The sequence below is a fragment of the Sapajus apella genome, unplaced genomic scaffold, assembly GCF_009761245.1.
Source record: "Sapajus apella isolate SASKATOON/1434 unplaced genomic scaffold, GSC_monkey_1.0 scaffold1, whole genome shotgun sequence".
Taxonomy (NCBI): domain Eukaryota; kingdom Metazoa; phylum Chordata; class Mammalia; order Primates; family Cebidae; genus Sapajus; species Sapajus apella.
Genome location: NW_022436941.1, coordinates 7109350 through 7125866, shown reverse-complemented (window position 1 = coordinate 7125866; position 16517 = coordinate 7109350).

Genomic DNA, 16517 nt, shown 5'->3' with positions numbered 1-16517 from the left:
GAAGGCCCACTTGTCAGAATCTCTTTATTTTTAAGAGGCTGAATTTATAAACTCAATCTGAAATGGGCCCCCTCTGGCATGACAGAAAGCTCCATGTAGATGGTAGGCTTCAGCAGTCCCCTCTGCAGGCTCTGGCCCTCACAGGCAGGGGAAAGTGAGGGCCCGTTGTGCACTGCCCAAGGGAGAGTCACCACCTTCCCGATCTCGCGTGAGACTATCCACCAGCATGGCCTGGCAAAGTCAGCGAAGTGCCAAGACCAGCTGCAATTCTCAACAGATAATTTGCTGCTGGAGGATGTGTGCCTCACTGTACCCCCCGAGTGTCTGTCCCTGTCACCAGGGAAAGTGCTCCCAAAAAGACAGCTCCCATAGGTGAGGGCTTATCTCCAAGTCTTTATCCTCAATAGAACAGCTTTATTTCTACTTGGGTTCTAGCACTTTCTGGAGGGCAAATTCTTCTTTTTTCCCAATTCAATTCCATGAGGATTTATTAAGCATCACTGTGTGTGTGTGTGTGTGTGTGTGTGTGTGTGGCTTTCGTAAAAGAAACCAAACAGAGGGAGCTTTCTCTGAGCCCTGACTATCAAAGTTAAAGCCACAGGGAAAAAGTTAAAGTCAAAGCCACAACCTGCTCACATTGAGAAATCATTCAGGTAGCAGCAAGCAGCATCCACCAGAGATGGGAGGAGAGAATCCAGAAGCCAGGGGCTGCTAGAAGCTTCCACAGATGGCAGGAGAGCATCTGTACTAAGGGTTGAGCATGCCAGACAGACTCCAGGGAAAGGAGGAGGGACAGACAGACAGACAGGGACAGTCATTGTGGCCATGAAGAGCACAGCATGAATCACAGACCTGAGTCCAAATCCCAGCTCTGCCACTTATCAGCTGGGTGACCTTGAGGAGGGCACTGCCTCCCTCAGCCTCCACTTGCTCTTCTGTCAAACAATGATGGAGCCGTTGTGACTATTACATGTGATAATGCATGACTATTACACACAATAATGCATGACTATTACATGCAACAATGTGACTATTACATGCAACAATAGTGACTATTACATGCAACAATGCATGACTATTACATGCAATAATGCATGCAATGTGCTTGGCACAGTATCTGCAAAGATACAGGGCTCCATAATGGGAGATGATTTCTCTGTTAGGAAAGTGATGAGATCCCAGGCCTGTCCTAAAAGCCTCCTTGAGAATCCAGAGCTCTCAGGCTTCTCACAGCAATGGCCATAGTCCCCTCTGGGCTGGAAGGACTGACAGCTCCAAAATACAATGAGACCTTGGAGGCTAGGCTGTGCTTCTGTGAGACCTGGTGAGTTTCCCTCAAAGGAGACAGACCCACAGTACTCAGGTACATTGCCTTTGCTTTCTATTCAGAGAAGCAAATTTATTCCTGAAGCCACAGTATGAACTGCTCTGACCTGTTACTTACGGGATGACAGTGATAAGCCAATGCCTTGAGGGATAGCATCTTAATACAACCAGAAGGAGAGGCAGCCAATGGTGTCCTGGAGGTCTGGGACTACTGTAGCCCAGGCCTCTGGACCCCAACCCTCTCACCAGCCCCCTCTCTGAGGACAGAGTGTGACATTTAAAACAGCTAAGAGGAAGGAAGTTGCCCTCACCACGAGACTTGGCATGATGTCACTTAGGCTCACCAGCGTCCACGCAGTGATAGATAGATCATGATAGATTCATTCATGATAGATCCACTTGCTTCAGCCAGTCAGGCCCATGAGGACCTGGGAAGCCAGGAAGAAACAAAACTTGCCAGAATCAGCCTCTGCCTGAAAGCCAGCCGCTGCCCCTCTGCCACAAGGACCATTTGCATCAAAAACCACCCCAAGGAAACACCACCTGCTCAGAAATGAGTACCTACTACACTCCAAGAACTGTCTCACCTCAGCTATGCCTCACAACTGCTCTAAGAGGTTGGTATTAGTGTTGTGATTTTATTCATAAAGAAATAGAGGCTCAGAAGAGTTAGGTACTTCCCCAAGGAGTAGTGCTAGTCTGTTTTCACTATATAACCAACAGCTTCAAAACTCCAGTGCCTTAGACAACATTCATTCTTCCAGGTCTGCAGGTTGGCTATAATTTGGCTAATCTAGCCCGGGCTCGGCTGTACCAGACTGGACTCCAGACTTTTTGCGGGATTCACATCTGCCCACGGTCTTCATTCAGGCCCCTGCTGTGGGATCAACAGCCATGTGGGGTAAGCTTCCTCAACCACACATCGAGTAGCACGAGACAGCAACTTGCACCAAACCATCACACTAAACCATCACACCAAACCATCACACCAAAGCTTCTGCTCACGACAGGTCTGCTCATCTCCAACAGCCAAGGTGAGTAGGCCTGGTGGGGCAGGTGCTCTGCCTCTGCCAAGGGCATGGATGTGCCACTGTATTCCAGGATGGAGTGCAGCCCAGGGATGATACCCCAGCCCACTGCAAACAGCCCCCAAGGGGCAGGGCCAAAAGAGGCGAACCCAGGCCGCTCCTTTTCATTGCTACTCTGCCATCCCAGCCACCCTGTGACCTCTCAGGGCCTCAGATTTCTTGTCCACTCAGGGGGTAACACGTGACCTACCTCACTGGGCTTTCTAAGACTTAAGTGGAATGTGAAGATGAGTCTTTGAAGGGACCCAGGCCTATATTTAGAAAGAAGTTATTCCTGGCCTTCGTCTGGAAATCCCATAGGACTCCAACTCTTCCACACACAGGTAATGTCAGAATGACAAAAAGGCAGAAGTGCCACACAGACATGAGAAGGATGGGCCTGTCTCTGCTCATTCAGACACAGGCTGATCCTTAGGCACATTTTGTGTGGATAAGAAATGTCAGTGTCTCTATCATAATTATGACAACTGTCCAGGGTTGGCCAGGTTGACTGCCTTGGGGGGAACATTCCATTCCATATTGAATAGAAAAACCAGGTGACGGCCAGGCTCTGCTCTGAGAGGTTGGTATTACTCATGCCTGTAATCCTGACACTCTGGGAGTCTGAGTCAGCAGGATCACTTGAGGTCAGAAGTTCAAGACCAGCCTGGCCAATATGGTAAAACCCCATCTCTACTAACAATACAAAAATTAGCTGAATGTGGTGGTGCATGCCTATAATCTCAGCTACTCGGGAGGCTGAGGCAGGAGAATTGCTTGAACCCGGGAGGCAGAGGTTGCAGTGAGACGAGATCATGCCATAGAACTCCAGGCTGGGCAATAGAGCGAGACTCAGTCTCAATAAAAAAAAAAAAAAAAAAAAAAAGAAAAGAAAAACCAGGCGAGAACCTGGTCAGAAACACACACACACACACCACATAAACACACACACACACACAACACACAAACATACACATACACTCACACACACATATACACACAGGCCAGCTCAGGTTCCCCGAATGGCATTGCTGAGGAATGCAGTTGTCCATGGTTAGAGGACATAGCTCGGTGCTGCACAATAATCTGTTGCTGTTCATCGCTGGTTCTTAGTTTCCCTGCACACATTCTCTGATTGGTACCTTTGATATTTCATTTTCAGATCAAAGTAGCAGCAGAGGTCAAGCTTAGAAATGGTAGCAGGAACACAAAAAGCATAGGGTCCTTCACAAAATGCACACAGCAGAACATGTTTGCATGTTTTCCCCAATAAAATGGATGAGTGTGTGCCCCATACAAATACCTGGGCTCACCCTACTCAGTTCCACAGAGAGTACCCAAGAAAACAGGTCCTATGCTATCCCTGCCTGCGTTCTACTGCTGCTGTGAGCATTCCATAAGGAAACCTATGCAGAGCACATAGCTCATGTCCTGGCACCCAGGAAGTCCTCAGTAAACCCCACCACTGTCATGAATGCCAATCTGCTCCTTTGACAGGCAGCTCCTGAAACCATTCCCCAACCCAGACTTCTCTCCAGCTTTTGTACAGATTCTGGGAACCAGATATCCACATGTCCCTAAGGAACACATTTTAGTACTGAGCACACATCACTGCAATCTGATTCGAGGCATCGCTGTGTAAACATATGACCCTTTAATTCTATTTCAATTCAATTATGCAAATCTCATCACACATTCAGCATCAAACCATTTTTCTTTCCTCTCAAAATCTGTCCAATAGCCAACGAAACCTACTACCAATCCCAGTCTCAGAGTGAGCAGAGTCCTAGCATCTTAAGCTTAAGCACTGGAGAAGGCTATGGCTCCTCCGCCTAAACGCAGGGTCAGGCCAGCAGCAGGTGCTGGACAAATGAACCAATAACCCTGGAAACTCAGAGCACTGGGGCAGGAGGCAGGGCCAAGAATACCCCCTAAGCCCATTCACACCATGCTCCATGGGGCCCCAAGGGTCTGGGGACTTGGGGACCTCTCTGTGTTGGGGAGCAAGAGCGGTGAGTGGGAATAGGCAGGAATGCAGGGCCCATCCTCCATCATCCTTCAACACCTCATGCCACTTGCCTGTTCTGTAGACAGGGGCTCCAGGGAAACCCTGGTTTGGAAGAAAGTATGCTTTTATAGATATAAGAGAAGTGGTTAATTAGCCTTATTCTAGAATCCTTCTTCTAGAAGTGGAGAACTGAGGACTGAGTTCCAGGGAAGGAAAGGAGTTAGGCAAAATCTTGGCGAGCCTGGGAGCCAGAGCTGACAGCAGACTCCAGGGCAGGACTGTTGTCATCCACACGCAGAGCCCGGCACTCACCGAGGAGGTGGGGTACTGAAGCTTCCTCCACATGTGCCAGGCACACAGCTGTGAACTGGGCACCACATGCCCATGGCTCTGTCTTCTCTCTACAGGGGGACAGGAGTGAAAGGTGCTATGGACAAGGCCCCTGACACAGCCACATAACTGCCCCACCATGCTCTGTCTGCCCCCACGACAGGGAGACCCTGTGGGCAGGGGAGCTGCACCACCTACCATAGGGAGCACAAGAGGTCCACAAAGTCTTAATATGACCTGTCTTAGCTTATTAACTGGACATGGATAATATCTGACAAATGACAGGAGATAAATTGTTAAGCAATATGCAAATATGCCTGCAGCAGGAATGGAAAATTACTATCCAGTAAAAAGCTTTTATGGCTGCAAGAAAATTCAGAGGTAATTTGTCTCTGCATCTCCTCAAATTCCAATCTTGCTGTTAGCTGTGGCAGAATGCTACATCCGTTACTATTCCAATTAGATCATTTTAAAGGGGCTCCTGCATAGCCATCAACTTTGAAGGGCTGGGAGGAGAAGGCATTTACAAAGCCAGGGTCAGCTCCTCCCAGGCTCTATCTCTCTACGGACTGTCACTTAGACAAGAGCCCAGATTAGACATCAGGACCATCTCCGCCAAATGCATACCCATCTGGGCCATTAACCATCACTGCAGCAGGCCCAACTGACAATTCTTTGCCAGACACTTCCGTAGAATGTCAGATAGGTCATGCAAATGACCAATCTGGCCTGGCTGAAGAGAGGAGACAGCTAGGATTGAAAAGGTCTTTGAACCTGAGGAAACTTCCATAGAGAAGATGGAGCTATCTGTGAAAGGAGCTCTCGTGCGCACCTGCAAGAATGCCCAGGCTCAGCCTGCTGCAGAAACAGAAAAAGAGATGGGGGCTCTGCCTGTCCCAGGCAGGGAGAGAAGGCCAGGGACTTGCTGAGGGCACAAAAGTAGGCCTCTGAGCTGCAAAGCCTGGTGGATCTCCAGAGAGGAAAGCCTTAGAGAGAGGAGGGGACTCCAGGGCCGAGCAAGGGACACTGCTCCTGCTACTCCAGGACACGTAGCTAGCACAGGCAGCAAAGTTTGAACTTCATTCTGCCCAGGCCCCTTGCTTTTCCACTGAGGGATAATATAGGAGAAAAGCCTCTGTAGGAAAACTGCTGTGTTCAAAACACACTTGTAGACACCTGCTACTCACCGCACGGATGTGAGGCTGGGCTGTCCTACGGGTGGAGGGGTGGAGGGACAGGGAAAGGGGCTGGGATAGGAAGAGGCCATCATCTCAACACTGTCAGAGACAAGATCTTGACTGGTAGCAGAGGGCTCTCTCTGGAGTTCTGCAAACAGCTCTGTCTGCATGATGGAGGAGGAAACTGGGAAATTTAGTCCCATAACGAATTTGTTTCGGGGCTTGTTTCTGCTTTAGTATTTCATTATTTTGGCTAATTGTTCTAAGAAATTGTTTTAACAAATGGCTTCATGGAATTGACAGGCAATTCTGAGAATGTGTGGGCACAGCTCTGGGGAAGGATCTAGAGCAATAAGCAGAGATCCAAGAGACCAACTTCATGGTTCCCGTGTCTCTCTACGGGCGAAGGCTGGGGTCAGTGACCCGAGGGCTCAGGTCCCCAGGCAGAAGGTGGACCCACAAACATTCGGCTCAGATTGAACCAGGACATGGAATGCTAGTCCTGAATCCTACATCCCCATCAAAGGGGCTCAAATGTACCAGGTCGCCCTTGTTCTTACAAGGCAAGAAGCACCCAGGTAGCACCCGGATACGGCCAGGGGCATGTCTCAATCCAAATTCACAGGAGCTTAATGGTTCTCTTCCTCTGTGACCCTCCCCAGCCTGGGCATGATCAGGTACTGTCACCACTGTGGGCTTCACTCTACCCCCTGGGGTGTACCCAATGCCTGTCATCACAACTTCAGGTGACTGCCTGAGGAAGAGGCCAGTTCTGCCAGTAGTACCCTCAGCTATGCTCAGGCATGGTGGCAGCTGGGTCACATGGCAGATCCTAATGGTATACCCACTACTGTCCTAAGATGCAACACCAACAGAATCAAGGTTCACCTGTGATATGGAAACATGAAAACACATTTGCCTGTTTCTTGGGAATTATAACTTCAGGCGACAAGGTATTTATTCTATGGGGCTGAATGGCACAGGCATTTAGATACTGGCTAAGTGCCTGATGTCTGTGGTGGCATGGGAAGGTTAGTGGAATGCATATTTTACAGATTAATTCTAGCCATAGTCAGCAAAATGGCACAGAGGCTACCTGCAGGCTCCACATGCCTCATTCCAGAATGGTGGGACCCCGGCTCTCCTCCGCCCTGGCCTCCACCAGGCCTCTGTAGAGGTTCCTGATCACCTCCTGATTCTGGGGCTGCCTCAGTTGGACCCCTGACAACCACCACATGACCCAGGCTCACCTCGTGTGTCCCTGTGATCCTGCAGGGATCTTCCCAGGGGATTCATCAGGGACAAGCCAGCAGACTAGGGGTATGGGACTTGACAACAGCAGAACCCCCATACCTGTGTGAGTAGCATCTTCAAATCTTTCCATCCCTGTGATGAGTCCTGAGTTCCCAGCCAGAGCCTTTGCCCCTCTACTCATCATCTCCTTCACATTATTCAGGATCCAAATCAAGTTGCTTCTCTTCCAGAAAGCCTCCCACAACACACACACACACACACACACACACACACACACACACACACACACAGTGTGGCTCTAGCACTTCTCAGCTACTTGCATCATTTGAATGGCAAGGAACCTTCAGCACCTTGTCCACATTTCTTTTCTCCTCTGCGTTTGGCCATCTCCCCAACTATACTGCAATGCACAGGCTAAGTGCACCCTGCCATTGCTCTTATAAAGTCTGCCAACAGAGTAGGTGTCTGTAATAGGAAGGAGGTTAGCACAGAAACGGAATGAGGCCTATCCCTATCCCTTGGTCTGTATGGTCTTGGATGCATTATTTAATCTCTCCAAACTCCATCTGTGAAATAGGGGCAATAATACCTACTTAATATGGTCATTGGAACAACTAAACAAAATTCATATCAATTATTTAGCTACGCAGGGCCTAGTTTACAGTTAGCATTCAAAAAAAATGATACCTATCATTATGCTTTAATTACTTGTATATCACCATTATGATCAATATCGGAAAATTGATGGATAATACCTCTTTTACCAAGCATGGTTAGCAAAAGAATAGTCTGGTTCATTAAGCATCTTGGTTAAAAGAAAGTTACCAGAGTTGCTAAACTAGAATTAATGATTTTTCAAGGAGTAAAATAAAATACACGACAACTTAATAATTGATGGGCCTGAAGGTATTTAAGACTCTCCGAGGGCTTTCAGTCATCATGGAAAATCCTGACCATCTTTTGTACTGGGAAATTTCATAAATGCCATGTGACAGAGCTTTCCGACTGCTAGAAGGATGTTTCATCCACCCTTTACTGTGTGCATTACAGACTTGCATATTCATAAACACGCACAAGCATAGATTTCTGGCTAGCCCCTTCCACAAAGCTCTTCTGCCTCAACCAATGCAACAGAAACAGGATGCTTTTATCCCATCCCTCCCTCCCGCTATGCCAGAGCCCTCGAATTTGGAAACCATGCAATGCTGCTTAGGGACAGGATAACATGGAGGAGGAGCCATAAGTCAGTGCAGATGGGCCCCACCCAGTACAGCACCCATGATCCTCTGGCAGTTCATCATGTCTCCACTGGGCTCTCAGGAGGCCATAGACCACACCCATGCAGATGGCGAAGGGAGGTTTGCGGGTGGCCAAGCTGGGCAAGAAAAGGCACTCTGTCACACTGCACCATCATGAGGTCCTCAGTACAATGTCATTCCTTTTATCAGGATCTAAGCATCCATGAGAATCTAAGGCTTAGGTGAGTTTCCCTCTTCTACAAAGAGGAGTGGTCAGAGGACCAAACCAGTGCCTGGCTAAGGAACACTGGGCAGCTACCTGGCTTACCTCTTCCCTGCTGCTGCTCTCCCATTCCCTAACAATCCTGTGGCAGGGTTTGTTTATGTGATAGGGATGATTTTGTTTCCCCTGTTCCTCCAAGATCCTGCCCATCAGCAGTTGCCAAGCTCCACGGCTTCTGGATGCTCCCCTAATGTCTTGCCTATCACATGGTCTAGGAGGCTGATGAGGCCCACAAAATCCTTTGGAGCCAGCCAGCAGTTGTTGACATTTCGAAAGGTCAATCAATCACTCCATTTCATGGAATATAATCATCTTCCGGGACTTAAATGTAACAATAAAACCAAATAGTGCCAAACAATTGGGGAAAATGAATGATGCACACGAAGGAGGAAGGCCATAGCTGGCTTGGAAAGCATCCCTGTAGGCTGCACCCCAGAGCTCTGCGTTTGAATCTTTCTCCTTTCACTAGTCCTGAGAAAGCCCTTTCCTTTTCCCAGCCTCAGGGATGAAGTGAATTGGCTTTGGGATGCTGTGCTCTGAGGACTAGACAAACCTGTGTCCCGAGGAGGAAGTATAGGAAGCTGGTGAAGTTTGTAAGGCCCCACAGGGTTTCCCATGGGGTGGGGGCTGCAAGAGCAGCTCTCTAGAGGCTGCAGCCAACTAGCTGGGTTGCAAAGTGGGTCCCTCTCATGCCCACCTGGGGCCTTGTCTGCACAGGGCTTCCCTTAACCCCAGGCTTCAGGTGTTGCTCGAGGCCTGGGCACTGGGGAGGCTTCCTTGCATTTCAGGGCCCTTCCATCTGTAGAGGCATGTTTATTGTCAGATTAGAAGCTCGTGTATGGATTCCTTGAAAGCTGAGAATGTGTATCTCCAATGCCTGGAACAGAGCCTAGTACATGATATTGTCAGTAACTAGCTGTGGGATAGAAAGAAAAGAGGAAAGGAAGGAAAGGGGGCAGGAAGGGGAAAAGAAAGACAAGGGGGTGGGAGGGAGGGAAGGGGGGATTCAATTCATTAAAAACATCAGTTGCCTCCTCCTTTCTAGAATGAGGTGGCTTAGGTGTATTTGGCCCTGGATACACAGCTTCCAAAGCAGGTTTCCTGGCAATGCCCCTTTCATCTCCTCCAGGCCCCCCTGTGGGTGGGTCTCTGCCCTATTTTGTCATGGTTGGGGCTGCTACATTAGGGTCACTCCCCAGGTGGTCCCTCCCCTTCACTATGTGACCTGATTACGCTCCAGGCAGACCACTGCTGGACCTGAGTCATGAACCAGACCCACTGGATCTGATCACTCCTCGTCCCAGACCCTGGCTTGCCCTGCTCCATTGCAGCAGACACAACCTGCCTCACAGGCTGCGTATGGCCCCAGCGGCACATGGAAGCTGTCAGAGGAAGAGCCAGTCACAACCCTGGCCATGTGGTCCCTAGGCACACAGCCAAAGGAGCTACAACTCTATCTCTTGACATTACCTTCCTCTCTGGTTATTCTCTCCTTTTGAAATTTGAAAACCAACCAGTCAATGTGGCCCAAATGTAGGCAGAGCCAAGGAGTCGCCTATGATATGGGGGATATTGCCTTGGTCTAGGTCTTCCTGAGATGGGGTTGGGAGAGAAACAAAGCTGGCCTTAATTTCCAGGGGATAGGAGAGCTGGTGAGGTTTCTCTCTTCCATTAGAAAACCAATTCCATGAGAAGAAGGGCCTCAATGGCTGCTCTCACCACTATTTTCACCCCAGGCCGTCTCTGGCACATAGTAGGCACTCAATAAATATCACCTATTATGAGTGATTATAATAGTGATCCATAACAAACTTCCCCAGGGCATTAAAAAGAGATTGGACTTGTAAATTATTTTATACACAAAATTGTAGACACATGGACAATGTGAAAGTGAAGCACAGCTGTCACATGCAGGCAGAAAGGAGGTCTCTCCAGATGACAGACCACCTGTGTCAAACCCAGTTTGATCACTTTAGGAGGAACTAAGAAGATGGGGAGGAAATGAAGGATTTTTATAGTGATTGGACCAAACGTTCCCCAATCATGAGCCCATCTACTCACTGGAATCAGCTCCAATCTCCAGACACCAGCTGGCAGTTTTGTCAGATAATCCACAGTCTCTCCCTTATGTGCAAACTCCACATTTGATTTCTATAATTCTTGAGAGATGAGCTCTATAAGGACTGGCTTCACTTATTCTGAAAACACTGGCTCCTTCAGTCTATTTTCTTCAGTCTATTTTTCCTATCTTGGCAGCAGGAAGAACCCTTTCAGAGATGTTTATTTTCCCTAATGAAAAACAGTGATGCAGCCATCAGCTGCTCTTGGCATGCTAAGCAATGGCTCAGGCCACTCTGGAACATTTCAGAGCAGGCTGCAACTCCTATGTCCACCTTCCTAGAACAGTGACTCGTCCTGATCATGCTATCTTTTCCTTCTTCTCCTCCCTCCCTGCCCAGATGACCAGAGAAATGATGGCTTCATCTCAAGCCACCTGAAGGGCCAGAGATTCCACTGTAAATATTAATAGTTTCCAGACATAGCATGAAGCTCATTCATAATGCTTATGCCCCCAGCCAGTTCTAAAGGAGCTATCTGAGAGGATGGATCTCCCTTTTATGTAAGCCATTAATTTTATTTTTATTGGCTTAGAGATGAAGGGGCTCTGACATATCTCTGTAAATTTGCAGAAGCCCAATATGCTCTCCCTGGGGCACGCTGGGCAGGAGGACCAAAAAGACACTGAGTTTAGCAAACAATTCCTGCAGAGCCTGGGATGTGTCTTTCCATGCTCTGCAATCCAGAAAGATCTATGTCCAGAAGATCTCAGCAGGAACTGACGCTGGTGTGGATGGGCTCAGGGAGGAGTGCCATGAGGCACGGGTCAGCCCACTGCACAGGAAGATGGTGTTTCTCTCTGCCCTGGACGTGAGCCATTAGCCATCAGCCCCCCATAATGCCTATTCCTTGAATAAAGAAAAAAATGGGAGCTGGGCATGGTGGCTCACACCTTTAATCCCAGCACTTTGGGAGGCTGAGGCAGGTGGATCACTTGAGGTCAGGAGTTCAAGACCAGCCTGGCTAACATAGTGAAACTCCATCTCTACTAAAAATACAAAATATTAGCTGGTGTGGTGTTAGGCACCTGTAATCCCAGCTACTAGAGAGGCTGAAGCAGGAGAATTGCTTGAACCTGGGAGGCGGAGGTTGCAGTGAGTGGAGATTGTGCCATTGCACTCCAGCCTGGGCAACAAGACTGGAACTCTCAAAGAAAAAAAGAAAAAAAATGGACTCTCCAATATGCTCACCATGACAATGGTTGGTTGCACCTGACCAAACCATCCTTTCCTGGGAATTTGCAACCTGAATACAAGTCCAGCCCTCCACCAGGCTCAGCCCAAGAGCACCTTTCTTCAAGAAGCCTTCTCTTGGCTCAAGTGAACCAAAGGTCCCATTTGCCAGGGACAGCCTGGATTTATACTTACCATCCATTCTATTTATCAGTAGTGCACCCTGTCACTCAAGCATCCCAGTTTGGATGGTAAGGGATGAGTGTCCTCTCATTTTCTTACCCCAAACCCTCAGATGCATGCACCCATCAGACTCATGCTGCTTCATGGGGGCACAAATCCGCCTTCCTGGGATTTGGCAGTTACCCAGGGAATGGAGGCCACATCTCTTTTCTTTTCTCCTGGATATTCCACAGCCCTTGGCCCCAGCCTGGCCATGCAGAGGTACCCCCAGAGCTGGTTAAAAAGCATGACCCAGGCCTAGGCACCTGGCCATGCAACCTGGCTGTTGTATAAAATTGGCCAAATCATAAGCAAATAGGCAAAGAACCAACATTTGAGGACAGTTTCAGCATCTGCGGGTGGGAAGACAGCAGAATGGCTCCAAACATCCTCATCATATGAGAAAAGAGTAACCAAATAAATGTTCATGCAATACCACCACCTTGCTTTTGTCCTAAGGCTTAAAACAAATACTGTCAGGAACAGCAAAACTTAAAGGATGAACGAATGAACAAATACATGTACAAATGAGCAACTGAACAGGGGAAACCTTTGTCTCTAGTTACACTCTGCACTCACAGAGCTGCTCTCTTCTGAGTCTCACAGCCTCTCCACGTTCTTGTTGGACGTGCACCTGGCCATGTTCTCAGTCAGAGGATTTAAGTACCAAAGAGCAGTACAACCTCTCTTGATCCCACTACTGGGAAAAGAGGCCCAGGTTCCCAGGGAGCTGTGTCCCTGGAGGAAGGAAGATGGCATTTGGGATGGGATTCGGCTTGAAGACCATCCAGGTTCTCTGGCTGGACACTTCATTCCATGGGCTTTGGGCACATTGGGCAGTTTCTAATGAACTGTGTGAGACAGAGGTGGATGGAAACCCAGTCCCCATCAAAACAGAGCGAGAACAGCCTGATTCAGGAGGCTGCAGTACAGAAGGAAAGGCATGGACAGGAAATCCAGAGAGAAGGGGAGGAGAGCCAGGAGTTCCTACACAGGCGGCTGCTGAAAGGGCCCAGGGATGGTGAGTGCGAGGGGCCCCACCAGCCCAACAGACTTGCTAGCTAGCACCAGGCATCTTCCCATGGGAAAAGGTCACCGTTTGTCACATATGTGGGAGCACGGAGTGCTCAGAACTCCATAAAGAAAGGACTGTTCCTTTGTACTCCGCCAACTTACTGGTGACAGACACAGAGATGAGCTCTGTGGTTACAGAGAAGAGATAACTGTCATTGAGAACTTCCTGATCTCATCTAATTTTCTAGGTCATGGACTCTTTGGGAAAACTCACAAAAACCACGATCAGTGCCCCGTCTAAAATATCCCTGTGTGATGCAAACCCGTTACTTTATTCCATTTGGTGGACTGAGCCTCCAAGGCCCAACCGTGGGTGCTGGGTGAAGAACCCTTGAGCTGAGAGGAAAAATGTGGAAGGACAGGAGTGCTGCCTTGTGCTGGGCACAGGGCTTTAACTCTTCTCACAACACCACTCAGAGATGTTGGCTTCATTTCACAGATGGGAAGACTGAGGACACCTCAGAGAGGTGACATAACTTACCCAAGGTCACACAGCTACAAAATACCCTGCCCAGGGCTTCCCGCTATTCTCTCCAGCCCCAGGCCGTCCAAGAACAAGTGCGATACAAGGAGCTGTGTGATACCCAGGATGAGCATTCCTATACGGAGCAGGCAGTTAAAGCACACTGGGGCCAACTCAGAGCTGTAACTCCCTATCACCACTCGATTTATGCAGACGTTTTCCATTAGCTCTAATGGATGTGGGGAGCATAAATTTCAGGGCACAACTCCAGACACGCTCTTGTGATCTGAATGACACTAAAATCAATGGCATTGTCCCGGTATTGATATGGCAATTGTGGTGCTTCATGAATAGGCCTGTGGGGTTGGAAGGAGAAGCGGTGTGGGCCCTGCCTGTGGCAGCCCATGTCCCTAGTGCCCCATCTGATGGGAATGGTGCCCCTAGATAGGCAGTCTGGAAGAATGGGCCGAGAGCTGATTTCAGAGCTGGGTCGACTGGGTTCAGAGCCTGGCCCCAACTGTCTCCAGCCATGTGACCTGACAATCTATTCAAATGCTCTGAAGCTCGGGCTCAACATCTGTAAAGTGGGGATTCATGAGTTAACACGGCTAACCCCTGAGAACAGCACCTGGCTCCAAGGTAAAATTTCACTTTGAGAAATACAAAAGGCCTGTGAAGGCCATTTTCCAGGGAACCTCCCCACTGGGTTACAAACCCAAGCTGAGCCTAGAGGAATCAGGTTGCTCTTGGATTTGTCCTGGAGACCTTCTAAGCAGATGTCAGCATTGGAGTCTAATTGGCATAAGGGCCAGGATTCCCAAGGGGCCACTTTGAAGGCCAATACCCACCAGGCTGTGTGGCATCTGGAGGGTAAACGGGAAGAGTGAATGGCTGCCCAGCTCAGCCCCTGCAGGAGGTCCAGGCCATGCATGGTTCTTGCAGCCATCCCACTTCTTTCTCTACCCTGCAATGGGACAGATGAGTGTGTAAGAACCTGGTGCTAAGATCTACTAGAAGGCCAGAATTCCATCCTACTCTTGACATCAGGACCAAACCAGCATTTCAATCAGTATTTTCAAAAAGAAGTATCCAAAGAGATCCTGTTGTCCCAGAGTAACAGGTACCAGAAACAGCCACAGCAAATCCACACAAAACAGGCACAAACCCACAGTGAAGGGGGAAGAAAAGTTTTATTGAGACCTTATCTTAAAAATTAAAACAAAAAATTATAAAGATATGTTTATTTTTAGCTTATGTTTTAAAATCTATGTGAAAATTGCAACTCTGTGAATTACTAGAATGAATAAAGAATAAATTAAGAGTGGGCTTAATCATCTAACATTTGTTTTAGACAAACCCATCAAAAAAGCAAAGAAAATTGCATGATCTGATGGGAAGGAAATAGTTCAGGACCTGCCTCCCTTGCCTGGCTTCAGCTGCCCTAAACCTGCCAGGCTCCCCCTCACTACAAGTTCCAGATCTGACTGATGCTACCTTAGCACTGTAGAAAGCAAGCACCCAGTGGTGATGCAGAGAGCTTGAGATGGAAAGAGAGAAAATAAAAGTTCACAGGATTCCCAAAAGGCAGGATAGATGCACTGAATCAAGAAGCCATGAGCTCAATCTAGCTACCAGATGGCTTTTGGAGGATCTTTCCATCTTCCCAGGATACTCATTGTTTGGGCCAGTCCAACCCCTAACTAGGGAGCTTCATTTGGCTACATAAACCAAGCCACTGGGTCCTGGTAGGAGAGGATGGGAAATGTCAAGTCCTTGATCTCTCTGTCTGAGCAAGATCTGAGAACTTTGGAGAAGAGAAACAACCAGACTAGAAGAGATGGGATAACTTGTTTTCTTCCAACATTGAAAGTAGGGAAGTAGCAAGCGTGAAGCCATTTCAATCCATCATACACTGTAGTGGTGGGCAAAGCACATCCATGCATCAGCTCTCCTATAAACCATACCGCAAAGAGTGCGTGGACGCCAAGCCGCTCTTACTGCTAGAACCCTGGAGACACAGAGCTGCAGCCAGGGTTTTCTCACAGCAACAAGGCGCTCTCCAGGAGGGGCTTGCTTTTCACAGACCCTTGTCCACTGACCCACAGAAGAGGCGAGAAACTGGATATAGCACCAAGGGCCTGACTGGGCTCTGAGTTTCTGTCACACAATAATGATCTGGCCAGAGGCTGTTCCACAAAGACACGCCTCCAGCTCAGCCCAGCCCAGACACACACGGACAGAAAAAATAAAATACCAGATGTGACTCTTGTCCAACATGGTCCCTGCTCTCTGGCTTCATAAAATAACCTTCGCTTATCAAGCCCTTTCTACAAACCAGGCCCTGGGACCATTTAATCTTCTCAATAACTCTATGACTCACTGACTTATTTGACAAATGCAAGAGCTAAGATGCATGCCTGGACAGAGGTATAGCTCCAGATTCTAACTCATGCCAAAGCCCACGCTCTTAACCCCGAAGCCTGGCAATCTCACCAGGAAGCTGAGAGCTCTGCAGATCAGATGCCTGGAATGGTGTCTGGTACAGAGGAGGTGCTCAAAAATACTCAACGCCTCTTGGCTGTGTCTATACTTCATAATAACCTGGAGAATGGAAAAATCTTGGCAGATAATTTAAGCTTCGTAAACCTTCTGCCAAGCCATGATGTGTGAGTAAATCTTGACTGTGGGTTCTTGAAGGTAGGCACTGAGTCAGATCCTTTACTCTCCCAGCACGTCATATGCCTCCCCTGCTCTGCATGTACGTGTGGTCATACGATTCATTAA